At 36.8% G+C, this 6,000-nt stretch overlaps 1 long non-coding RNA gene across 1 annotated transcript in view; it reads left to right on the top strand.

Moving 5' to 3' along the window:
* The first annotated feature begins 2,165 nt into the window (after window positions 1-2,165).
* Window positions 2,166-6,000, top strand: part of LOC126368680 (uncharacterized) — a 77,597-nt gene continuing 73,762 nt past the window's right edge. Inside the window, exon 1 of the long non-coding RNA XR_007566625.1 lies at window positions 2,166-2,350. This is a non-coding gene — a long non-coding RNA (uncharacterized LOC126368680). The remainder of the gene's footprint in view (window positions 2,351-6,000) is intronic.

Genomic DNA, 6,000 nt, shown 5'->3' with positions numbered 1-6,000 from the left:
AACGAGGAAAAAGAAATGTATGTCAGGAACCACGGTAGAATAGGCCATAATAATGAGAAATAGGGCTGTGGGGAAACTTGAAAAAGGTTTTTAAGAAAGCACTACTTACTCATTTCTACGCTCGGGTAAGTGGAATGATTTTGGATTTGATGTGCGATGTCGACCACGACGCAATTGACGTAGTTATTAGTGTTAATTTTATCTCATTTGGCATTTTATCCCATTTTTTAAATATTGCTCTTCTACCGTGAATTTAATTTTCGTTTCAGTCACACTAAATATCGAAAACCTAAAAAATATGTGAACTTAATGAGCATCTTCTTCACTAATATGTTATCTGCGACTGCGGCGAAGCGAAACGGAAGGTTATGTGTTTTACTGCTGCGTAGTATGTATTTCTGTATTTACATCTGTTCCGATCAACAACCCCCTATTATTTATTTATTAGCATTATTCGGTTTTTTCACAAGGTCCGCTTACCTAACCTGAACATTTGATAGGTCCGGTTTTTTACAGAAGCGACTGCCTGTCGCTCCTGTGTGACGTCTGTTCCCACCACCTATCAGAATTTAACAAATAGGGTGTCACTAGAATTGTCTTGATTGTCCAGTGGTTATAGGCTATGTGATGACACGCTTAATTTTTTATCCTAAGAGTTTGCTTACCACGACATAAGACCACGGTTCTCTTCTAAACATCACCATTCGGAAGAATTTCAGAGAAATATTCCTATTTTCTTGTTTCACACTTTTCAGAGCGTGATTTTCCGTAGTCGGGTTTTAGTTTTTGAACTTATAATTATGTTTTTACTGCATGTTGGTTCTAGAAATCACCCGCTTATTAGTAAGATGCGTCTGATTCGTTACGTCAGTTTTTTTCATTTCTATGCGTTTGATTTATACCTATTTTATTTATGCTACATTGTAATTGATAGCTAAAGACACAAAACTTGCAAAAATAACGGAATATTGCAATCAAGTAAACCTAAGTGCGTTAATTTTATTGTTAATCTGTGTGTCATGTTTTCAACAACAAATCAATAAAACCAAAAACGTTGGTCTAACAGAAAGCTCAGTGAGGTGTGGTTACTTAGTTCATCTTGCAATGGATGTACCTCTGACTATCCCAATTGGGATATAGTCGTGAACTTCTGCTATGATAAGCATACTTGGCCAGTCACTCAGTCTGTTGGTCTCACTAAACTGCTCCTTTGGCATCGCTTAACGAATACATTAATAATTAACTACGCTTGAAAGGCCAGGACTGATAATTTTGAATGCACTTAACTCAGGCCTCTGTGCCCCTCGGCACAGAATTGATGACACTCAACTGTTCCCATTCTCTAACTAACCACGTCACGTGACATTTCATCGACGTTACAAGCTTTTCATCAACATAATTTTATTCTGTATTCGCATCCGAGTATCAATTTAGAAAAATTAGAACCTCTGTCTGCTGAAGTCGCTTTTTTGGGCAGAGTCGTAACTCTATCTGACGAATGGGGCCCTCATTCAAGAGGTAATGATTGAAAATAGGTTTATATTATAGGTTTTTTATAATGATCAAAAATTTTCGAATTTTTTATAGTAAGAAAATTTTATCTACGTTTATTGATATGCCAGTATCAGCTTTTTGATGGTTTTCCTTTTATTTCGTAATTTGAATACATATTTGAATTTGTGTTTGAACCTCGTAATACTTTTTTGTCTTCATAATTGCATGCAGTATGATATGAATATTAATATCAGAAATATAAAGAAAGCTAATGAAGTATCAAGTTCGGAGCCGCAAATGTCATTGTAATAATATAGACTTATTAAAATACATTATAAAAAAAAACGAGTGAAGTAGTTTAGCTTATTTGGAAAAAAAATATTAAGATATGATATAAGTAAAATAAAAAAAATTTGGGGCTTATTTATTTTACCGCAAGTAAGTAGATACCTACCTAATCGGGTTAAAGCTCTTGTAAGGACGTTGTGTCGTTAGGACTCCGCACACGCGCGAGTAACATATCAAAGCGCCCACTATTACCCCCGGCGGCGCAAATCGCGGAAATCAATTGGATTTGTCCATCAATAGCAGCTACTTAGTTCTGGATACCTGTAACAGGTACGCGGGGGGAGAGTCGGCCGGGACTCAGCTAGTGCAAGCGCCGACGTCGTCTGTGGTACACGCCGCGCGCGCTCCCTACCCTCACTCGCGAAACTGTACATAGAAAACACCCACAGTGGAAAAGTGAACGAAAAAACACCCAGTGATTTTAAAATTCGAATAAACGTTTAGTTTAATTTTTCTTCTTCTTCAATAGTTACGTGATTACGAAATTAGTGATTGCTCGAATTATTAGGTACGTAATTAATTGTTTGATTTATTTACAAAGTTTGATGCTTTGCACAAGTTTTGGTATGTTTCAGGAAATTATTATACTTACTTAACATTGTTTTGTAAGTGTGATTATTTAAGTTTTCTACTTAAGCACAAGAGGGAAGCGCTGGCATGCACTTAAAACTATTGTGCTCTACATATTTTCCACATATTTTTACCACTGTTTTAGCCTTTTCAGCTAAAAATAAGCTCTAAAAACTTTCTCCTTGCTATTATAATCTTCTTGACATATTATTTAAGTATTAGCTCTCACATGACGTTTTTTTTAAAATAAAAGAAAAATGGCTTTCTTTTAAAAATATAAACTTCTTCTTGATTGAATAATGGTAGCGAGCGAACAAAGCAGATGTCGGTTACTTGTTGCGTCCCAGGAATGCGAAACTACCCGAAAGGTTTTAAAGTAGGTGAATTTACTCCGTTTTCTTTGTTACCCGCCATTCAGCGGTTTGGAGGAAGTTTTTAGTTACTGCGACAGAAAAAAATGGGAACAGATTTTTATTTACGGCAACACTATACCTAATATATCAAGTAGATAATTTAAATTATATAAAAGAAGAATCACACAAAAGGCAAAGTATTTTAAAACTTCCTGCAATTTAGCTGTAAGTACAAGCTTTTGTATTTTAAGTCATAAATCAATATATTAAATAAACAGAAATCTCGGGTTATTCTCTAATTAATCAAAAATAATAAATCGCCGAATGAACTCTTCGAGCTTAGCCGTACCTAATTTAATTTGTAACAGAATATTCCAACTAAGCATGAGCCTAACTAAACAATAATTTTCAAGAGCTCTTAAGGGGGTAGTAGTTTTGGAATATTATTTTAGTTGTTATTAATTGGTTCAGCTGCTGCATTAAACATGGAGATTTGGTGTATGGAGTAAACCAAAGTCGGGCATTTGGCGATGTCCCAAGGTTGTAATAAGACTATGAAGCGGCTCAACCGTGGCTACGGAGCTCAGTAAAGCATAGAACAATCAGAAACTTGCAGAATTTTCGAATCCCAAAAGTCCCATAGAGCGGTACTTTAGTTTTTGTACAAATCTTTAGATAATTTTCCTCCCTTCAATTAACAGGATTTAACATGGAGCGTACTCCATAGCTCTACTTCACTGAGGGTTGGTGGAGCACAACATAATTCGGTCTCTATTTTAAGTTGCTGAAGGCAACCCTAGCTGGTGATGAATTTTGGTTTATGGCACATAGAGGATGTTTGTATTATGTGTTAAGTTTGACTTGGTACCCCAAGGGAATGTCAATGGCAGCAATTCAGAATCTGGCGATGTTCCAAGACAGTTAAGATAAGATATGATGATAGAGGATTGAAGAAAATAGAAACGCTATGCAGGCGGGAGATGTTTTCGATGGAAGAGATTTCGTTATCATGCATTAACAAAAAACATAAACAGCCTATATACGTCCCACTGCTGGGCACAGGCCTTCCTTCAATCAACCGGAGGGGGTATGGAGCATACTCCACCACGCTACCCCACTGCGGGTTGGTGCAGATGTTTTAGCCGGGACCAACGACTGGACGTGCTTTCCGAAGCACCGAATCATCTTACTTTTTCAGACAATCAGGTGATTCAAGTCTGAAGTCCTTTCTAAACAAAGGACAGTCTCCTTAAAGTGACTTCGCCAAAGTCCCCATCGGGAATCGAACCCGGACGTCCAGATCATGAGCCTAACGCTCAATTATTGCGACCACCGAGGGCGTTCCCTAGTTTGGTTAGGATATTACAGGCTGATCACCAGAAGGTCCGAAACTAAGATGATCACGTTAAGCAGTTGGCCCTGGTTTCTACTTACTAATATAAGTACGTAATCATTACATGAGCCATGTCAGGGGCCTTTAGCGGCTTAATAAATCCTGACACCAGGGTTGATGAGGTTGGTAATCCATCTCGTAACCCATACGATAGAAGAATACTACCAAACTAATATTACTTTGATATGACAAATTAATTATTATTAAAAAAAAAAACAGCTTGATTCTAGTGGTGGTTATTCAGTTAAAAACAGTTTAATTCAGAATTGAAATAGGGTGTTCATGATAATAGACTGTCAAACAATGTAGCTGACGGTAACACGTCTGCTACTGACGCAGCTACCCTATTATTCCATCCAATATGTCTAGCTTAATATTCAGTAAAATCTAAGCCTTAGGCCGGGTTTCCATTGACGCGGAGATGGGCGGAGAAGAGCGAAAATTTGCGGATTTGACCAATCACAGCATTCGAGAGAGCGAAAAACGAAGACGCTGTGTCACTCTCTTCCTGACGGTGATTGGTCGATTCTTGCACAATTCCGCTCAGCTCCGCGTCAATGGAGACACAGCCTTATTGTCTGGCTGGTATTTCAGTAGTTCAAACTTCGAACGATTTACAAATTGGCGACTCGATCCGCCATGGCCTGGGTATATTTTTACCATATATTACGTATACACAGAGCAAGGATTTGTATTGTTCTTTGTGTAAGATATAGTAAAAATTAAGTAACCGTGAAAACTTTCTGGTGATTTCACCTTTAGCCTAACAGACATGGGGCATATTTTCTTTTGGATTATCTATAATGAAACGTACGGCAGCTATGATGAAGTAATGTCATCCATCGCTTAAGAATCTGAACTTAAGAACCTGGCCAGATTATTTTTCAATCATGTGGATTGTGAGGTGGATTACCAACCCCATGAACCCTGGTGTCATCAGCCTGTAATGTCCTATAACCAAACTAGGGATCACAAAGTGATTTTCGTGATGTTTCCCCACCGGGATTTGAACCTAGGACCTCCGGATCGTGAGCCCAACGTTCAAACAACTAGACCACGTAGGCCGTTCTTGAATTAAGATTGATAAAAAAACAATAAATTGCCATGTACTTTTGAAATTAAATTTGTCTGAATGCTGGTCTCAAATTATTATCGTAATTCTAATTTGAATATCGAAATAATTTATACTTTTAGATATGGTATGATTCATCATTATGATTCGTTTATGCCTTTATCTATTTATAATGTATGCTATAGGTAATAGATTCATGTCTACATAATATATATGTATATGGTATGGCGAGTATAAATATAACAATCGAAATTAAGTACCCTTGAAACAACTTACCAACTTATAATAAATACGCTGTAAAGTTTACGTGCATCGCATGGTCTTGCACTTCGACAGAATAAAGGAAAGATAAAAACATTTTAGAATTCAAACTCAAAAATATCTTTATCTAGTAAGTAAAATAATTCACACTTTTGAATTGTCTATTTGTATATAAATATATGTTTTGTCGAACGTTTCAGCCCTCTAACAGTAGTGCAGCTTCTCAACCTGTGTTCAACAAAAGTAGCTGCAAGAGAAACATCGACACAGGGCTCTAGACTTCTTCACAAAAACCAAAAATATATTGCAATAAAATTTCAATAATTTGACTCAATTTTAGTTTTGGTAAGTATATAAAATACAAAGAAAAACGAATTACGAGAAGAGAATAATAAGGAATAAAAAACAAAAGGCAGTCAAAAAGACTAAAACTTATTCGTAGTTTAATAACCCTTGCCGCCTTGCATCAAATAATGTTCAATACAAGTTGCGCGGGAGTAGCGGCGTGT

The sequence above is a fragment of the Pectinophora gossypiella genome, chromosome 8 (assembly GCF_024362695.1).
Source record: "Pectinophora gossypiella chromosome 8, ilPecGoss1.1, whole genome shotgun sequence".
NCBI classification, from domain to species: domain Eukaryota; kingdom Metazoa; phylum Arthropoda; class Insecta; order Lepidoptera; family Gelechiidae; genus Pectinophora; species Pectinophora gossypiella.
Note: the sequence above shows the minus strand (reverse complement) of the source record. Positions and strands in the feature narration are given on the sequence as shown.